At 33.4% G+C, this 22,582-nt stretch overlaps 1 long non-coding RNA gene across 1 annotated transcript; it reads left to right on the top strand.

Moving 5' to 3' along the window:
- The first annotated feature begins 10,818 nt into the window (after window positions 1–10,818).
- Window positions 10,819–12,024, top strand: LOC121231892 (uncharacterized). Its single transcript, XR_005930042.1, has 2 exons — window positions 10,819–10,955; window positions 11,627–12,024. It is a non-coding gene; the product is annotated as an uncharacterized lncRNA (long non-coding RNA).
- Window positions 12,025–22,582: the final 10,558 nt, after the last annotated feature.

The raw sequence follows: 22,582 nt of genomic DNA, 5'->3' as shown, positions 1-22,582 counted from the left end.
TGTGTTAAGTTATTATCATGACTATTCCTCTTTATGCCAATATTTGACATACATATTATTATTTAGCAAATTTGGTATATATAATTGAATTATTTTACGATTGAGAATACTTATTAATTTACTAATATTTTTTTTATTTTGATTCAAGTGATTATAATGTCAAATCTTGCCAAACTTGAATTTGCGGCCTTAGACATCTCAGGCAAGAACTATTTGTCATGGGTGTTAGATGCTGAAATTCACCTAAATGCTAAAGGTCTAGGAAATACTATATTAGCAGATAAAGAAGCATCTAATCAAGACAAGGCAAAAGTAATGATTTTCATCCGTCATCATCTGCATGAAAGATTAAAAGTGGAATATCTCACTGTGAAAGACCCTCTTGAGTTGTGGGAAAATTTGAAAGAATGATTTGACCATCAGAAAACTGTGATACTCCCTAAAGCTCGTTATGATTGGATGCACTTACGGTTGCAAGATTTTAAGACTGTAAGTGAATACAATTTAGAACTTTTCAAAGTTAGTTCTCAACTAAAATTATGTGGAGAAAACATAACTGATGAGGACTTGTTAGAGAAAACATTTTCAACCTTTCACGCTACTAATGTGCTCCTGCAGCAGCAATACCGTGAAAAAGGTTTTAAAAGGTATTCTGAATTGATTTCATGCCTTTTGGTGGGTGAACAAAATAATGAGCTATTGATGAAAAATCATGGAATCCGCCCCACTGGTTCTGCACCATTCCCTGAAGTGAATGTAGCAGTACACAATAATTATGAAAATAGAAAATATAGAAGTCGTGGCCGTGGTCGTGGACGTAGTGGGGAACGCGGTCGAGGACGTATTAGTAATCGTTATCATGGTGGTCGTAACAATGATACTTCTAACCACCAAAAAAAGAATAACAATGAAAGACAAGAAAGAAGTGGTCAAAATAATCCTTCAAAGATTGTTGAGAATATATGCTACCGATGTGGTATGAAGGGGCATTGGTCACGTACCTGTCGTACGTTTGAGCATTTAGTGAAACTTTATCAAGCATCCATTAAAAGGAAGGGAAAGCATATGGAGACAAATTTTATATCCCAAAATGATGAAATAGAGGCAAAAGATGAAGATATTCACTATAATAATAAAACTGACCATGCCTACGAGGATGATAAATTTAATGACCTTAATAATATAACTCACCTAGATGTGGCAGATTTCTTTGAGAATCATTAGAAAAATTGATGTTATTTTGACATTTTTTTAAGTATATTTTATTTTCTTTCATAAAAAAAATAATTTATATATTTAATAAATATTTGTAATGTTTCTCATATTATATTTTGTTTGTTTTTATGAAGAATATGAATATTCAACAAAATTTCGATAGACCCAAAATCAATGAAGACATGTGTCTTGCAGATAGTACTACAACACATACGATACTCAAAGATAAAAAATATTTTTCTCATTTGACAATGAGTAATGCCCATGTTAATACAATATCGGGTAGTTCAAAACTTATTGAAGGCTCTGGAAGAGCTATTATATTATTACCTAAAGGTACAAAATTTATCATTGATGATGCTTTATATTCCACCAAGTTTTAAAGAAATTTATTGAGTTTTAAAGATATTCGTCTTAATGGATATCATATTGAGACTATGAATGAGAAAAATGTTGAATATCTATATATTACAAATGTTGAATGTGGAAAGAAATATATTTTGGAAAGGCTACCTGCTTTTTCATTAGGTTTATATTATGCACATATTAGTGCAATTGAATCATATGTTACTACAAACCAGAAGTTTGTAGAACCATATACTTTTACTATTTGGCATGATCGATTAGGCCATCCCAGATCTATTATGATGCGAAAAATCATCGAGAATTCAATTGGACACCCATTAAAGAACCAAAAGATTCTTGAATTCAAGGATTTATCTTGTGTCGCTTGTTCTCAAGGAAAATTGATTATTAGACCATCACCGGCTAAAGTTGGTATTGAATCTCCAATATTTCTGGAACGTATTCAAGGTGATATATGTGGGCCCATTCATCCACCATATGGACCATTCAGATATTTTATGGTATTAATAGATGCATCTAGTAGGTAGTCACATGTATGCTTATTATCGACTCGCAACCTGGCGTTTGCGAGACTACTTGCTCAAATAATTCGATTAAGAGCACAATTTCCAGATTATGCAATCAAAACTATTCATCTTAATAATGCTGGTGAGTTTACATCCCAAGCTTTTAATGATTATTGTATGTCAATTGGGATAAAAGTTGAACATCCTGGAGCTCATGTTCATACACAAAATGGTTTAGCTGAATCATTTATCAAACGCCTCCAACTAATAGCTTGACCATTGCTTATGAGAACAAAACTCCCTATTACAGCTTGGGGATATGCTATTTTGCATGCAGCAGCACTTGTGCGCTTAAGGCCAACAAGTTATAATAAGTACTCCCCATTACAATTGGCTTCTGGTCAGGAGCCAAATATTTCCCATCTTAGAATTTTTAGATGTGCAGTATATGTTCCAATTGTTCCACCACAACGCACAAATATAGGTCATCAAAGGAGGTTGGGAATATATGTTGGTTATGAATCTCCTTCTATAATTAAATATGTTGAACCATTAACTGGAGATTTATTTACTACACGATTTATTGATTGTCATTTTGATGAGACAATATTCCCAACATTAGGGGGAGAGAAAATACAACTGGTCAAAGAAATTACATGGAATGGATCATCATTATCTCAATTAGATCCTCGTACAAGTCAATGTGAACAAGAAGTTCAAAGGATTATACATTTGCAAAACATTGCCAATCAACTGCTAGATTCATTTACTGACCTAAAGAGAATTACAAAATCTCACATACCAGCTGAAAATGCTCAAATACAAATTGATATCCCAATAAGGCAAATTGTTAGTGCAAAAGAAAGTAATCCACGCCTGAAGCGTGGAAGGCCAATCGGTTCCAAAGATAAAAATCCTCGTAAAAGGAAAGGATCAATTATTCAAGATGGTAATATTGTGGAGGCAAGTGCCCCAGAAGAGTCCAAAGATATAACTAATCAAAAACCCCAGAAGAGGTTCAGGTACCTGAAAATGGTGATAACGAAGAAATCTCAATAAGTTATGTTACTTTAGGAAAAAGATGGAACCGAAAAAATATAGTTGCCGACAGCAATTTTGCTTATAATGTTGCTATTGAAATAGCAAAAGAAAATGAGGATCCTGAGCCTAAATCTATTGAGGAATGTAGAAATAGAAAAGATTGGCCAAAATGGAAAGTCGCAATTCAAGCAGAATTAAATTCACTTTCTAAACGTGAGGTTTTTGGACTTATAGTCCAAACACCTAAATATGTAAAGCCAGTAGGATATAAATGGATATTTGTGCGAAAATGAAATGAGAAAAATGAAGTCGTAACATATAAATCACGACTTGTAGCACAAGGATTTTCGCAAAGGCCCGGCATTGATTATGAAGAGACATATTCTCCTGTGGTGGATGCAATCACGTTTAGATACCTTATTAGTTTAGCAGTATGTGAAAAACTTGACATGCGTCTAATGGATGTTGTTACAGCCTATTTGTATGGTACACTTGATAGTGAAATTTATATGAAAATCCCAGAAGGATTTAAAATCCCTAAAGGATATAGAGTTTCCCGGGAAAATTGCTCAATCAGATTAAAGAAAAGTTTATATGGATTAAAACAATCTGGGCGTATGTGGTACAATCGTCTTAGTGAATATTTGTTAAAAGAAGGTTATAAAAACGATCCAATCTGCCCATGTGTTTTTATAAAAAGGTCTAAGTCAAACTTTGTAATAATTGCTATTTATGTTGATGATCTAAATATTATTGGAACTCCTGAAGAGCTTCAAAATGCAGTAAATTATTTAAAGAAAGAATTTGAGATGAAAGATATCGAAAAAACAAAATTTTGTCTTGGCTTGCAGATCGAGCATTTAAAAGATGGAATTCATGTCCATCAGTCAACTTATACGAAAAAGATCTTAAATAAATTTTATATGGATAAAGCACATCCATTGAGTACCTCGATGGTTGTACGATCGTTAGATGTTAATAAAGATCAATTTCGTCCTTGTGAGAATGAAAAAGAGTTTCTTGGTCCTGAAGTACCATATCTAAGTGCCATAGGAGCATTGATGTATCTTGCAAATAACACAAGACCTGATATAGCTTTTGCTAAAAACTTGTTAGCAAGATTTAGTTCTTCTCCAACACGTAGACATTGGAATGGAATTAACCATGTATTTAGATATCTTAGAGGGACCATTGATATGGGGTTATTTTATTCAAATGATTCAAAATCCCTATTAGTTGGTTATGCTAATGCTGGATATTTATCGGATCCACATAAAGGTCGATCTCAAACGGGATATTTATTTACATGTGGAGGTACTGCCATATAATGGCGTTCGACAAAGCAAACATTAGCTGCTGCCTCTTCAAATCATGCTGACATAATTGCAATGCATGAGGCAAGCCGAGAGTGTGTTTGGCTAAAGTTATTAACCCAATACATCCAGAAGATATGTAATTTGCCTTTACAGGAAAATATGCCAACTATCTTATACGAAGATAATGCAGCATGTATAGCTCAATTAAAAGGTGGTTATATCAAAGGTGACAGAACGAAACATATTTCACCAAAATTATTCTTCACTCATGATCTTGAGAAGAAAGGTGACATAGAAGTTCAACAAATTCGTTCTAGTGATAATTTAGCGGATCTTTTTACCAAGGCATTGCCAACTTCAACATTTGAAAGACTACGAAACAATTAGCAGATCTTTTTATCCCACAGGGTTTTTCCTAATAAAGGTTTTAATGAGGCACATTCTTATTTAAAAGACATCCAAGGGGGAGTGTTGTAAATTAAATGGATGTCATAACCCCCTTTAAGCATATTAAAGTAATGAGATAAAACTCTTTACTTAATTTATAATCAAGAGATTATTAAATAGAGTAATTAAGAAACTTTAATTCATTAAATGTAATACCTTTATTAATTGAATGTAAATGAACTTATAAATAGCACATTGTAAGTGAAAATAAAATAATGAAATTCTCTCATATTTTCATCCTCTTTTATTTATTGTTTTATTAATTTTTCTATAACATAATTTTAATTTTATATGATATTTTAGAACTATCCATAATTCCTTCTCATCCTTAAATATGAGGATAAATGCGTTTTAATGCACTTGGATTTACGTCCTCCTGTTCTGACAACAATGTTGATGCTAATCGAGGTAGTACCCGGTCGACAAATTTTATTTCTTTTTAAATACATTTTTAGGTTGAAATTTTAATTAATTTATAAAAGTTATTAAATTATGGCACATCTACGATGTTAGTGAAAGAATTATGTAATAAATATATCTACAAAAATTAATTTAAAGATCAAATGAAACTTTAATTGAAGTGGTGAAGATGTTAAAATTTATTGTGTTTTAAGTTTGAATCCTATCAATTATATTTTTCTAGATTTCACATTATTTGAAATGACAATAATATTTGTTTATTATTTTATGAAAGGAAAGAGTTTTGGTAATTACTCAATTGAGTTGAGACATGATTGAAGAATAACACTAACTCAATAAACCCCTTAAACATAGTATAGATACTCGTATGAGATTTTTAATATTTAACTTAGGTATAATGACTTATTTGACCCTCCAACTTTACTAAAAAATTATTTTACCCATCTATTTATTTTTTTTATCTTTTTTAGCCCTTAAACTTGAGTTTTTTTGTTAAATTACCCTAAAATGGATGAAAAAGTTAACTTTTGTTAACTTTAGTGATATAGCATACACATGATTTACCACATGGATGTCATGCCAATAATTAATAAACTTTCAAAATTTTAAAAAATTTAAAAAAGTATAAAAATTATTTTTAAAATTTAAAAACTATTAAAAAGATATAAAAATTATATTTTTTTAAAAAAAAATTAAAAATTAATTAATTGTTGATTGTCACATCAGCAAAGTTAACAAACATTAACTTTTTCATCCATTTCAGAGCTATTTGACAAACAATGTAAGTTTAAGGGCTAAAGAGATAAAAAAATTAAATGGAGGGCTAAAATGATATTTTGTGAAGTTGAGGGCTAAAAAAGGTTATTTGCCTTTAAAATATGATTTATATATTAAAAAATTATTTAAAATTGATATTTCATATATAGTAATATTAACAAAATTGAATATAATTAAAAAAACACCTTAGAAAAAGTGTCACACCTTAAGAGAACCCCTCGCATATCACCTTTTGGAGCACCAAAGATACATACTCCTCGCCCAACACTTCTCAAGAAAGCGATGTGAGAACTCCTCGATCTAAATACACCCACACATAAGCTAGACAAGGGCCTCACTAAACCTCCGCTTCTAACACTAGCCACCAGAATCTAATTCCACCTAACACAAATGACAATCTATCCAATCGCCACCCTAGTAGCCACGCCTAAACCTAAACTTGCCACAACAAACTAGCTGTTGTAGTCCCCCCTTAGTCACTATTGATATCAGGACACATAGTGCCTAGGGATCATAGCCCATCATATATAAGCCAACAATGACTCCCAAATTAAGGGGCTCTCCATTTTTTTCCCTTCTATCACTCTCTCCCTTTCTCTCTCTTCTTTTCTCCATTCTCTACCTTTCATCGAGTTTCCCCATCTACCCTGTCAATCACCACTAATAGCGGCTCTTCACCTCGCATTAAGCCAAGTGAATCATCAGAAACCATATTAATCCTCTATTATTAAACTTCACCATCAACAATGGGTGTTGTGGTGATCGCCTCCCTACGTACCAACTTTGGAAGTGAGAATACTACTTACTAAAGATATGAATAAAGGTGGCATCCATAAGTATATGGGTCAGGTTGTAATATAATTTTTAGAACGAAATATGAAAGTACTCCAAGGATCGTACCCAAGGGAAGCGAGACTAAACTAAGATTAATTTATATGATAATGGGTCTAATTAGTAATTTAATCAAATTATATTATGATTAATCCTAAAGTGATGAGAAAAACTATTTTAACAAAATAAGAAAAATAATAGTGGAGATAGATTGCAAATTTTATCAGATTGAAAGATAGAAGACTAACTCGCTTCAGTGTTCATAATGAACTCTTATTTCGGGTTCTACTCAATCAACTGGTCATTAACCTAATAGGGCCTTTCGACCTTCCATTAACCTAATGAGTCGGCAAGAACTACTTATCTCTCGATATCATTGCCCAGAGCGAATTGGCCCGAATCCTCCTTCCATTACCTCCTTTACACCACTTAACATTGATGCTCAAACTGTCACACCCCAAATTTGGTGGACCCAATCAGAAGTCGTATAGATGTTAAGTTATTTGTTTGGCATAGTGTAGTCCGTCCATTTGCAGTCTTTTGGTGAATAAAAGTTGGCGTAAAGTATCTATCATGTGAGTTATTAAAGTTCTATCTCATGTGTTATTTTTTTAATTAAGAAAATATTGTGGCAAGTGAAGAGTAAGCCTAGTAAGAGTTATGCTAAATGTATAGTACAACTAGTTTGCCTAAACACTGTGCTAATTAGATTTTGTAATGTGATATGGTTAGAAGCCAACTAAATTGATTGGTCAAATAGGTTATGTACAGGATCATCATTTAAATCTCTCTCGGATCTTTGTAGGTCATTTATTAGGACAAAGTCTTGATACATTTGACACTTGTCAGGTTCCACTAAAGGGAATTGAATCTATATTATGTGAAGGATTTGTTTAGATGGTTCTTCTTCCTTCGATATTCTCTCTAGTTCTTCTTCTTAAATTTATATGTTTTCTTCCCTATTATTAAGATAGAAGCTAAGGTCTTTGAATTAATGCGTGGATACTCCACCTTTTGGTAAGTTTGATAGCTCTACATGTTATGTTTTTGAGAGAATAAAGCTGTTAAGAAGCATATAAATGGTGAGTTGTGAATAAGAAACCCTACATGGGGGTCACCTGTAATTGAGATGTTAGTCATTTGTATGTAAATAAGTTTTAATGGTGGTTCTATGTTCTTTAAGCAATTGTTGATATTGTTTCGAGATGAGCCACATTTATCTATCGGGGTTTTTATGTGTCCCAAGGTGATGATGGGAAAACCTCATGTGATGATGAGTTTAGGAAAAATCCATATCGCAAATATGACAATTCATGTGGTGCCTTGGTGGCATCCAAATGGAGCCTTTGTGTCGTATTCAGTATTACCTTTATGGAGTATTCTGTTTGGCTTTTGTGGCATATTTTGTTTGGCTTGTGTGGCGTATTTTGTATGGCCTGCGTGGCGTATTCTGTTTGGCCTTTTTGACATATTCTATAAATGCCTTTACGACGAATTCTATAAACGCCTTTACGACGTATTCTATGTTGCTTTTATGGTGAACCATGAAATGCTTATGTGGCGTATTCAAGAATGCCTAGTGGCAGAATCTAGTTATCCGCCTATGTGATAAGTTTGAGTAAAGTTCTAAGATCTTTTAAAGGATAATTTCTGAAGAGAAGTATGTATAAGTATTTCTAAAAGGGAAATCCACCATAGTAATTTTGTCAGTATAGGATATGGGCGTATTCATAATTATGAAAGGTATATATACTACTTGGTTTGAGATTTTTTATTGTATATAGGGTTGAAATCTGAGTTATCTGGTATCTTCTATATATAAGTAGTATCATGTCTCTTTAGGGCTACTTGGAATCTAAGCTGATCACCAAATTTGGTGTTTTTTTATTATGTAACATAGATGTTGGAATTCTTTTGAATGATTTAGAATGTTTCATTATCAATATGAGCTTGTTTTGGCTTTGGATCAGAGTATGATCTGATTGTTGCTTTGACGATTATCAAACTCACTATGGGATTCTGCCAAATGTATGATTAGTTAGTAAATATCCGCCAAGAAATAGTATCTGTGAACAACCATTCTGAGGAAAAGTGTTAAATGTTTTTGAAGAGGAAATTTGTAGAAAGTGAGTTTTATATATATATTCTGCTGAGAAGTATCTTGTGTTCTGAGAAGGATTAAGACATGTATCAACTAGAAAATTTTGGAATCCACCATGGTGTGAAGTAAGAGGGGCATTAAGTATGGAAGTTGGTATATAGATATATCTAATAATCTGAAATTATTCGCTAATGAAAAAAGGTCAATCCAAACTTTTAAGATATAGAATTCAATTCGAAAGGCTTCAAAGAAAAATGCATTAAAAACTCACTAAGTTCGCATGAACTTACAAGCATTTTATTTATATTTCAGGTTCTGCTGAAAAAGGATTTCACCAAGTGATAGAACGAGCTAGGATTGTGCTAAAAAAATTGCGAGATGGATGTTATGCATATAGAGGTCATCTTAGTAGTATGGTGTATCGTTTTCTACACCTAAGAGAGTCTGTTTGTAACAAACTTTTGGGTTCTAATGTCTTACAATAAATTTTAAGAGTCTGTTGTATTTTTGTCTATTTTCTTTATATCTTTGGAATTAAGTAAATAATAGGAAGTATGTAGAAAAAGGATTATTCATAGTTTGTTAAAATTTCACAAGTGTTTGTATGTCGTAACATCCGATATTTGGACTCGGTGATTCGGGTCGGGTAGAAGGTGTTACACGGACACTGCAGTGTTCCATCTGCAAAGCTAGGAGCTTCGCCTGTAGTGGTAACTAATAGGTTCTCTCATCATTTCCTTTCCTAACTTCATCTATCCCTTTGAGGTTTTTCCTACAATCATGCAATGTATGCACATATAATCATACTTCATGCTCACACAAACATGACATACTTAGATAGTATAAATCGTCTCATCAGCTTAGCCTTCCTGAATGCTAGCACTTTCATTCTCTTACTCAATATTCTCAACTTCAACCCATTTTTCCAGAAACATGCAGAACCCTTAAAATGGTTCTAAAGTTTATAACTTCATTTTCTTAACTTTTACGTATATAGAAGGGCTAAAAACCTTAGTAGCTTGTTGGTTTCTCTACTTTTCCAATTCCATCCTCATAGAGTCTACTCCATGCAGAACCTTCCATGGTTATCCCTTTTTTAAGCTACCGAAGAGGATTAAGAACAGAAGAAAATGAAATAGATTTGGGAAAGAAATCATCTCTAGAAAACTATTTCCCAACTAATTATAACCCTTCCTATGCCAATACCAACCTTATGAGAACCATCCATTGCTCATCATTACCCACTAAAGAACCGGCTGGTTCCATTCTAACAAAACCAAAATTGGTTTTTAACCATGTCCAATTCAGTTTCTAGCTTTCCCGTTTCTTCCAATAGATGCTGCTAACTTGTAATCTCTTTTAATTTAATCCCTTAATTGTTCTAACTTCTGGGTTTATCGAAAACTGAGTGTTACACCACACCTCGAGAGAACCGTTTTGCATGTCACCTTTCAAAACACCAAAGGCCCAAACTCCACTCCCAATAGCTCGCGAGAAAGCAATGTGAGAACCCCTTGATCTAAATACACACCATGCATGAGCTAAACAATGGCCTCACATAAGGGCCCCACTAAACCTTTGCTTATGACAATAACCGCTAAACACTAAGGGCCCATTCAGCTGTGCTTTTGAGAAAGGTTTTTTCCCTAAAAAAAACACTTCTCACTTAAAAGCATTGCCAAACAAATATAAGTTGAATGAAAATTTCAAATTTAAAAAAGTTCTTTTTGACAGATGAAAAATTTGAAAATTTTAACTTTTTCCTTAGTCAAAAATGCTTTTGTTGGCTATTTACATTTTTATCCTCAAATTGTCTTCTCCCAAAAGACACTTTAGAATACCTATTTTTTCTTCCTTTCCTCTTTCAAAGTTTTTTTCTTTGGTTCTCTTCTCTTTTATTTTCTTCAAGTTGTTCCTCTTTTAATTCCTCCACCAGTGAGCTTCTTTTCTTCTGCGACTATTTTAATTGTTCTCTTCTTTTCTTTAATTGTTTCTTATGCTTTAGTTTAGTTGTTTTCTGCAACTGTTTTGGCTTGTGAAAGAATCAAATTTTTTAGCTCTTGATATTAGATTGGAATATTTCAATCTCTGGTTTATGATGAAATATGAAAAAAAAATATTATAGAAATTAATTGTTTGATTTTTTTAATGAGATGGGGCTCATTTCTTTTCTTTTTTCTTTTTTATTTTTCTTGTGACAAAGTTTTTCCTTCAAAGGGCAGAGATGATGTTGAAGGGTTTAGTTTTATTTTTTATATTTGTTGTTTTTCACTTCTATTCTCTGTAAGTAACGATAGAAGGGGGTGATCGAAACTCACATTGTTGAAAGATTCCATCACTAAAAGATCAAACTCTAGGCTCTAAGCATTAAAAAAAAAAACTTCGTATAATGTTTCATGGGGCAAACTTGCTCAATTTTGCTGGCAGAGATAATTTTTTGTTTTCTCGAAATGTTGTTTATCTCAAAAGTTCAAGATATCAATTATGGTTCTTTCTTTCTTGAAGGCCATGCACAAAAGTCTCTTTGATCGACTGCTTTCTTTTATGCAAAAGCTCATTTTCTCTTCTCCAAAAGCTTATTTTCCTTTCTTTGATTCAATATGCAGGAAAAGGTTGCTAGAGAGTTTGGCATACTAGTGCAATTGTAGCGATTCTGGTTATGGGCCAAGCATCAAAACCATACCTACCGTCCAAATCGACCATTGACACCTTTGGAGGAAACTTAATCTGTAATATTCCTCAACATAAGTTGTTATACCCTAGTTCAATAGTCTTGTTTGAGGAGTATTGGTTTCTGGATTTAGCTTCAGTCATTGTTTAACGCAGTATTGGATTTAATTAATATGTTGTCTTCATTTTTCTTGCTTTGCTTTGCATACCTCTCTCTTTCACTCTGTGCGCGTGTTGAATGAATATATATGTACAAACACACATGTACTTAAATATCAATAAGTTTCCTTTAAAGAACACATAATGATCAAGGAAGATGTGATATTTTCTTTAACTGGTGATCTTCTCTTTCAAATTATTTTCCCTTTAGATTTCAAAATTCCAAAACAATTTTTTTTTAATTTAAACCATGATTTGCTGACCCTTTTGTTATATCATGCTTAGCCGAGGTTAGCTTCCATGATATTTGGTTAGCTTTTCTATCTAGGGAATGGAAGCTTAAATCACAACCATTGAGTTATATAAATGGAAGCTTAAATCAAAACCATTTTTTATCATGTGTGAAGGAAAAAGAAAGGCAGTTATTTTATACCAGTCATTATTTTTAAAAGCATTTTGAGTGAAATTAAAATGAGAATAAAGAGGAGTGATTATAGATTAATTAAGAAAGATAATGGGGAATTGTATTTTATCAGTCAAATTTGTGTAGAAATTTTAATTATAACAAGTACACTTTTATCTAATTATTTTTTGGTGTCGAAATATACCATAAACCATTGATATTCAATACTTGTATTAAACACGTTCTTTTCTTAATGTTATATACTGTATTATCCCTATGATTCAAACTAGAAATGTGAGTTTTTGTTATTATTATTATTATTTAAATTCATATTGGAATTGAAGTAAAAAAGTGTAAGTATTTGTGGAGTTGGGCAGTCAGCATTAGAGGTGTTCATGGCCGGGCCGGGCCGGATTCGGGCCGGGCTCAACTAAAAAATCATGCTCATTTATTAGGCTCGGGCCGGGTCGGGCTTAAAAAATAGGCCTAAAATTTTGTCCAAGCCCGACCTAGATAAAAATACTAAAACTCGAGTCCAGCCCGGCTGGCCCGTATTAATTTTTATATTATTTTTAGATATATATAATAAATTAAAAATACAAAAAATATCAAAATAAATATTTCCCAACAAATTAAAAATAAATTTTAAAAAATATATAGACTTAAATAACACTAAGATTAATACAATTTAACAAGCAAATGCTTCTAAAATAATAATAATAATTAACAAATGCCTTTAAAATAATAAGAAAATTAACAATAAAATAAATTTTATATAATATCCAAACAATAACAATAAAATAATAGCAACATAATAGTAAAATGGTAGCAGAATAGGAGGAAAACAATAAAAAAAGAACATTCAAAAATAAAAAAAAAAATATGCAGATTTTTTTTGTCCTTTAGTGATTCGGGCCGGGCTGGGCCGGGCCCGGGTTAACAATACCTTACCCGAGGCCCGACCCATTTTTTAAACTGGCCTTATTTTTTTGTCCAAACCTATTTTTCGAACCTATATTTTTACCCAAACCCTCTCACATTTCGAGCGGGCCTTTGGGCCGAGCCAGGTAACCCGACACATGTACACCTCTAGTCAGCATATAAAACAATGCGTTTTCAATTTTAGAAGTTTACAAGTGTCAATCTTAATTTTATAGTTGCGTCTGGCTACAAGTCCTCTAAAATAATAAACAATGAAAAATTCACAATTTTCATGATCATGCTACCGCTTATTTTAATTGCTTTTCGTTGAAAAAAACAATTAGAAAACGATTTAGCCACATAAAATTTCTATTTAATTATTTTATTCTACAACGTGGATAATAAATGCAATTCTAGATTCTAGAAGTAGGAGAGGTCAACATTTCTAATTGTATCCTATCTTTTATTTTTCTTTAATTTATTATTTTGTTATAATTAAACTAGATAGGGTCATTTTCTTTTGTGTTTTTTGATTTCATGATTAGGTAAAAAAAATAATAGACAAAATATTGCTCATACTAACTTTGTTAATTGTGTTTGATGTTATTATTAGTTGTATTCTCTTTCTTGGTTATTATTTCAGTATTGGAAAGTTGATTTTGATTGAGAAAAAAAATATGAGGATCCTATCTTGATTTTGATACACATGTAAAAATATACTTATGTGACATTTCATTTTCTTGATTGCTTTATTGGCTAAAACGAATATGTTCATATACACAATAGATGAGTAGTTCGGTGGTTGAGGTTAATGGTGAAAAAGTAAAAGCAATGTCGGATAAGAGATTGACAGAAATATTTTGTGATATTTGTATTAAAGAGATATTGGAAGGCAATAGACCTGGTACTCATTTCACAAAAGATGGATGGTTGAAAATAATGATCAGCTTTAAGATGCCTTAAAAAAAGAATGGAAGGCTTGGAAGAAACTTAAAGGCAAAGATACTGGACTAAGGTTGAATCCTATAAAAAGAACCATTGATGCATCAAATGATTGGTGGGATAGTAGGTTAAAGGTACATTAATAATTCTGGATATTTTTGTTTTTTCTTATTTATAAGGTTATTAATAGTTTATGTTATTAAACTCTCATTTTATATGTAGGTTGTGCCTGAAGCCCAAAAATTTAAAACATCGAGCATTGATCCTGAATTTGAAAGGAAGTTCGACTAAATGTTCATGGGGATAGTTGCATCAGGTGATAAAGCATGGGTATCTTCTTCCAGTACACTCCGTAGTGATTTTTTTGAAGATGTTGACAATGAAATACATGAAGAGAATGAGGAAGAAAATGTGAGAAATGATGTTCACATTTTAAATGATGTTCACATTTATGGAAATGAAAAAAAGAAAATGAAAATGAAAACACCTGAGATATCAACTTCACATTTTAAAATTGGAAGGAAGAAATCCTCAAAGCAAATTTGAGGGGCTACAAGATTGTCTAATCAAATATAAAAGTTATGCAATGCAGCTGGCAATATGAGTCAGGCCACATCTATTTTGACTCCTATTACGGATCCATATGGTATTCCATAAGTAGTCAAAGTGCTTGATAGCACATCGGAGGAAGTTCCACAAGCTAGCCCGCTATACTTTTTCTCAATGAAATTATTACTCCATAAGGACAAGCGAATTATGTTTTTATCAATTAATCCCAAGATTAGAGCTTTGTGGCTTAAGACAGAAATGGAGGATAGTTGAAAATTTTCTGATCTTCTAGGGCCTAGAGATATCTACTATGTGACTAAACAACAATGCTAAACTAGTTTTATCAATAGTTGTTAATGTTTGGTTTTTGGATATTGAATTTATGTTCTACTTATTTAGGTGTAATCTAGTTTTATCAACAGTTGTTTATGTTTGGCTTTTGGATATTGAATTTAAGTTATACTTGTTTATGTGCAATCTAATTTTATCAACAGTTGTTTATGTTTGATTTTTGGATATTGAATTTATGGTCTGCTTATTTATGCTTAATCTAGTTTTATCAATAATTGTTTATGTTTGGTTTTTGGATATTGAATTTATGTTCCACTTATTTATACTAAATTAGCTTTATCAATAGTTGTTTATATTTGATTTTGTATATAAAATTTGTTCACAAGTGATGAGTATGGTTGAGAATTCTAGATGATGAAAGGGAAAAGAAAGATATTTTACAACGCATGGAATGTTTTAATCAATTATTTGTTGTTGCATCTTCTTTCATGCAATTATATTATGAGAAGTATATACTGAATCAACCATGCATGGATTCAACATAGTCAGGTGAGACATGGATCTGAGAGATCCTTAACAGTTATGAATCACGTTGTGATGGTCATTAAACTAACTATAAATACGACAAACACAAGCGCACCTATCAAACAATAGTATATGTGACAGCCCTAAAGTGACCCTAGTCGAAAAGCGGTTTCGGGACCGCTAAACCGAGTCACCAAATTATTTGAATATGATATTTATTGTCTAAAATATGTGATTATGAATGTGTGAAAGTTTTAAGCTTCGATTTAGTAAATTGCATGTGAATTTAGTCAATAGGACTTATGTGTGACACTTTTGAAATGTGATAGGTTAATCTATAAGGATCTATTAGTGCATGTAATCAAAGGGGTGGACTTGCATGTCAATTTCCCCCATTTAATTACTAGTGGTCGGCCATGACAAAGGGTGATGGGTAAAACATGTCATAAACATGTTGTGTTAATGGTTTATGTTAGAAATGATAAAATAATAATGGTTAGTAGGATGATGAAAGAAAAAAAAAAGAAAGAGGTCATCATCCATGTTTCTTCCTAGCCGATTCTAAAGAAAAAAAAAAGAGAGAACAAGAGCATTCGGTGATGAAAACAAGTTGTGTTCTTTGGTTATTCTTGGCCGAATTGAAAGGAGGAAGAAAGGAGTGAAGCAATCGGTCATCTTAGGTCAATATTAAGCTCAAGAGCAAAGGGAAACTAAATCCGATAAAGGGAAGGAAAAAGTGGTCGAATAGCCATCGAAATCGTTCGACAACATCCGAAGTAAGTTTTCGAGTAACGAGACTTAGTTTACGATTTGATTAAGTCATGACGTATGAGCATAACAAATATACAGTGATATGATGATTCTACTTGAATTATATGTTGAGTTAATTAGTCTATACGTATGACGGGTAGCCGTATGTGCATAGAGATCGTGTCATAAAGCAAACTAAACCATGCTGTTTGTATGTGGCTAGTGAGCCGAAAATGGGATTGCTTAATACGTGACTTGTGTTTGAACTCTAATTATGAAAATGAAATATAGATGTGTCATGATTTATTGATATGTGCATGAATATTTGGATGATAACCGGGCTAAGTCCCGAAGGCATTTGCGCTAGTGACTAGTTCCGGGCTAAGTCCCGAAGGCATTTGTGCGAGTTACTATATCCGGGCTAAGTCCCGAAGGCATTTGTGCGAGTTACTATATCCGGGCTATGTCCCAAAGGTATTCGAGTGAGTAGCTATATCCAGTTAAATCCCGAAGGTACTTGGCTTGGGAATAAGCGACCTTGCTGTAATAGTTTCAATTAATACGCTCGTAAAATCCCAGCGATGAGGTATGTTTCGTATATGCTTTGAATTAGTTGATCCCTTACAAATAGTCTTCACTCAGTCGATAAATGAGCTACCGGCCTTTGGCTAAGTTGATCTTTTGTGTATGAATATAAGGGTTGGTAATGTGAAGTAAGTATGATATTGAGAATTTGTGCATATGAAATTATCCGTTTAGCCATATGAATGTTACACTTTAGTTGTGTGAAATTTTATGGCTCAAAACTTACTAAGCATTAAATGCTTACTCCGTTTTCTTTGAATCTCTGTTTTATAGATTTTGGTTCGTCAGCTATCGGACTCGGGATTGTCGAAGTCTAAGTCGTCCACACTATCAAAGCCCCTTTTGGTACACTTTTGGTTGAACTTTGAAATGGCATGTATAGGACTACCCTTTTTGTTGTGGGTCATGTACCCTTTGATTTTGTATAAATTTGGATAGCCATGCGAAAATGGCTTATATACACTTTGAGCGTAGTATTATAATCGTTTTGTATGTTGTTCATTAAGAGGTATGGAAATGTTTGGAAACGATTAGCCATTGGAATGGTTAATCATGATCATATTTTGTGCTATATATACTAAAAGGGCTAGTTGAATCATGGAAACTATGAAATAGGTAAAGTCTACCTTAAAGGCAGATGCTGACAGCAGCAGTGATGTAAATTTGAAAATCACTAAAATTAGTAGGAATGGAATTAAATAGTGAATAAATTATTTAATCGAACCTTGATGAATCTACTTTCATATGGAAGAAACGAAACGATCATATGAGTCATATGTTAAGAGATATTTAAGTTTTCGTGAAACAGGGCCAGAATGGTTTCTGGATTCCCTGTTCCGACTTTGGAAATTCATTATTAATTAACCAGAGATAATTAGAAGTCATTCCATACATGTATAGATTCCTTTTCGAGTCTAGTTTCTATAGAAACAAACAGAATCAGTATTGAAGCCCTGTACAGGGAGATATCTAAGTCGTAGTTTGTGAAGGTCAGAGTAGTCAAACCCTGAAATAGGGGAGACTTTAATTAATAAACTGTACTAATTGACTCGACCAAAAATTCTAGAAAAAAATTTGTAGATGGATATAGGAGTCTAGTTTCAGGAAAAATTTACGAAACTGGTTTTTGAGTTTTGAAACTCAAGATATGATTTTTAAGGCGACAATGATGCAGTAACCAGCTTGTCTGGAAATTTTTAAATGGACTGTGAAAAATAAGTGAATTTAGTCTGTGAACCCCTCGTGTCCGACTCCGGTAACGGTCTCGGGTACGGGGTGTTACAGTATAGCTATGGTGAGTAGGGAATATCATATCCACGAGGACTAAAAGTACTAGTAATGACCATTTTTCTATTATTTAGCAGATAAATTGGGGTGATTATTTTTAATCTAAAATTACTAAATTAATCTAACTAAGAATGCAACAGAGAAAAAAATAGGAAAATAATTGAATATAACCAATAAGATAGACAATACCTAGGAAAGAATCCATGTAGACTTCACTTATTATTATGAATCTAAATTAAACAGTTTATTCACTTGTGTCTTGATCCGTAGAAATCCCTAAATTATGTTAATATCTCTTTCGAGAGTAAGAACAACTGACTCTAGGTTGATTAATCGAAATATCTTTCTAATTAAAACCCCTGTCGTCGCATTAACTCGATCTATGGATTTCCCTATTAGATTTTACTCTAATCCAGTAGATTTATGTTGTCCTATTTCTAGGATTGCATGCAACTCCACTTAATTATGCTAGATCTACTCTTAAACAGGGCCTTTTCTTCCACTGAATTAAGTTCATTAAACATGAATTAATATCCTAGAAATATTAAAACAAGAAATAAGCATACCTAATTTGTAGCACCCCAAACCCGGCCCAGACGTTATGGCTGGATCCGACATGCCACATCGAAGCGTTAAAAACATTTTATATTGTTGATCCAGAAAAACCTACTTAGTGTTTTAAAAGATAATTTCATTATAGGTTAAAGTGAATGGAAGCTGTGCACCAGGTAGGAAACCGGAAAAGAGGTGGTGAGTCCATCGGACTGCTTAAGTACCAAGCTCCCTTCGGATCCCATCCTAGACATGCATACCGCCATTGTCACACCTTAACGTCATGGATATTTGTAGGAAACCGATTTGATTAAGTCATTTTTAGGAAAAGTGAGTAATTTTGGAAAATACTTTCATTGCGGAAGCTTTGCTTGTTGTCGTGTTATTTTGAAATCAACTGTTGTTTTTGAAAACGCGCCCTAAATCTATCCAATTTCAACAGTTAGAATAAGTAATACCTATCTTAGTAATACATATTAAAACCATTAAAAATAATTAAGCGGCCTTATTACATTTAAAAACCCAAAACTTCAAACGTAAATAAAAGGATGTCCAGTTCACCAGAAGAAAATCAAACTTTCAGAACGGGTGGCCACTCCGAATTCCCTCACAGCTCCAAGCCCACTATGGTTGGGGATTTCCTGCGTGGATGAAAATAAAAGGGGTGAGTTTGGGGAAACTCAGTGTGTAAGGAAAACCCATTCAAAGCCCAAGTCAGCTCAAGCCTATTGGGCCTAAGCCCATTCAGGTAACAGTGATACTGGGCCAGAGCCTTTTCAGATTACAATAAACTGGGCCTTAGCCCCTTATTCAGATAACAGTATGGCCCATAGGCCCATTTCAAAATACATGCAACATCAATAAACATATGCAAGCCCATTTGGGGAGACTACTCAACCCACCAACCACTACACTCCACCCGTACCAGCCATACACTCCATGTGGGGAATAGCTCAACACACTCAGCCCAACACTCCATAGTTACAGCCTTGCTGCTTAGTTAACAGTAAATTGAGGCAAAGCCTCCAGTACGTGGACAAGCCACTTTCAGTACTTCCTCCGTCAATATCCCAATCCCATGCATCAGATAATAACATGTCATGCAGTAAATAACAACAGTCAAACATGCATTTAGGTTAATTTAACCCTAGGGGTATTTCGGTAATTTTGCACCTAGGGGTATAACAGTAATATTCCATACATAGGGGTATTATAGTAATTTAGCTATTTTTAGGGTTTTTCATGCATATTCCTACTTTTCACGTACTAACAGAATCACGTACCGAGGGTTCTTACCGAATTGGGCCCGTTGGCCCATCATTCCAATTTTGGCCCATTAAGCCCAAAAATATCGAGGGCACAGAAATCATGCACTTTGCAGTCCAAATTTTATAGCTTACCAAAAACATTAATCGATTTACCTCACGAGCATTCGCACACTCGCAAATCTACAAAATATCGGTTTTCGGCATTTTGGCTTTTCGACTTTTGCCGATCCAGACTAAGAAAGAGGGTGTTAGTTACACACCTGTTTGCGACGATATGCTGACGAGATCCACACACGAACCGCCTACAATTGGATTACTAACACGTTAATCTAACTATTCAAATACAAACTACGTATTAACCCCCTACAATATTCGGCCAACCACACCTACAGGCCATAGTAAGCTTATAAGAAATCAATAAGCAACTCATTAACAAATTTTTGTCAATGTTTACCACATAATCATAATTTCACTGCAAGTTGTCTTCCTGAGCAACAGTCACTAAATCATTTATAACTGGAGCTACGAAACTCCAAATCAAGTGCCGTTAATTTTCCCTGAAAATAGACTCATATATCTTATATCCATAAAATTTTCAGAATTTTTGGTTTAGCCAATCAATACCAGATTTTTCTCAAAGTTTCCCATGTTTCACTGTTTGACTAATCTAACTACTCTTCATTACGAATCAAAATTCTCATTGTACAGAATTCAAAATATGTTCTCGTTTATTCCATTTGAAACTAGACTCATTAAGCTTTAATTACATAATTTATGCAGCTTCTAACTCATCTCCCACAATTTATGGTGATTTTCCAAAGTCACGTTACTGCTGTTGTCCCAATCAGATTTATTACCAAATCACTCTTTCACACATACCTTGCATGCATGTCATTTAAACATGTATATCACCAATCAATCATCACATATCTATGATTTTACTTAAGTATAATCTCCATTTCATCACTTTAAAGCACAACATGTTAGCTGATTTTTCCCTTTAACATCTAAGGCACATGCATGCTCATTTGTTTGGCTCAACTTCACCTATCTTCCATTTTTCATCAAAAGAACATGAAACAACAACCATTTCCTTCATTTTAATTCATGACTAAATGCTCACAACACAACTAAAAACCAAAATATGCTTCAAGAGTTAAGGTAGAATCAAGATGAACTCATGAACCTCAAAATAAGAAGCAAGGTACCAAGAACTTACCTTCAATTTTCCTCCTCCTAATGATCGAATACTCAAGAGCTTTCTCCTCTCCTTTCTCTTCTCTAACTTTCAGCTATGATGAACAAAGATGGACAAAACTTTGTTCTTTTCACCGTTTTTTATTTTAATAAAACTTTATATTTCATCCATTTTATTCTTTAATACAAAAGATATTAAATTCTTATCATGAAACATTTACCTAACCCATTATCATGGAACATTTACCTAACCTATTATCATGGAACATTTACCTAACCTATTATCAATTTGTATCAATTTGTACCATAAATTATGGATATCAAGTGTACATTTTGTCTACAACAACATGATGGCTGGCCACTTCATGTAAAATGGGAGGTTTGTCATGCAAATCCTCCTATTTTGCACTCCTATTTATTTGGCCACTTCAATTTAGCCTATAGCATTTTCAAACATTTTCACATAGGTCCTATTTCATAATTTCACTCACAAATGACAAAATTAAAGCATGAAATTTTGCCAACATTCACAGAATTCCCGAAAATTAGGGCGTTACATAATTGAAAACAAGAATTAAGTATTTATCGCGTAAAATAGAAATTAAATAAGAGGATTCATCATAGGTTTCATCTCTCTTAGGTATCTAGGGGATTAGTTCATAATCCTGAATGAAAACATATCAAAGGAAAAAAAAACTACAAGACATAAAGAAATTCAATAAAATTTCAAAAGAAGTTAAAAGGAAATTTTCAATCTTGATGGAGATCCGCTTTTGAGTTGGCTCCGATTGTAACACCCCTAACCGTATTCGTCACCGGAACAAGGTTATAGAGATTACCTAGGTTTACAAATAAATCGAGCCAAAATTACTATTCACATTCGATAATAACCATATAGTCCTTTAAATGGACCCTCGAAGCCTAATATGAACAGTAGAAACGATTCGGGACTAAATCGAAAACCCTAAGAATTTTTCAGAAATTTACAAAATTTTCCTTATGTACAATGCCCACACGCCCGTGTGGTCTAGAGGCACGCCTATGTGATCAGGCCGTGTGGCTCACACAACCATGTCCCTAACCCGTGTAACTCTTTGGCTTATAAGGCATGAAAAAATTTAGGTCACACAACCAAATCACACGCCCGCGTGATAGGCCGTGTGGTTAATTTAATTTTCATAAATTAGGTGCAGTTTTCACACGGCCATATAACACGCCCATGTCCAAGGCCGTGTCACCCACACAGCTGAGACATACACCTGTGTCTCTACCTGTATGCTCAATTCTGAGCATCCTGTTTCTCATTTTTAAGGTACAGGGGACACACGACCAAACACATGCCCATATGCCAAGCCATGTGGACAAAAATAGGCCATTTTAAGGCCACTTTTCTCACCCTTTGCACATTCCACCTACACTCAATACTTTCATATACCAATATACTCCAAATCCACAACCAATCC

This window comes from Gossypium hirsutum, chromosome A07, assembly GCF_007990345.1.
Source record: "Gossypium hirsutum isolate 1008001.06 chromosome A07, Gossypium_hirsutum_v2.1, whole genome shotgun sequence".
In the NCBI taxonomy this organism is placed as follows: Eukaryota; Viridiplantae; Streptophyta; class Magnoliopsida; order Malvales; family Malvaceae; genus Gossypium; species Gossypium hirsutum.
Note: the sequence above shows the minus strand (reverse complement) of the source record. Positions and strands in the feature narration are given on the sequence as shown.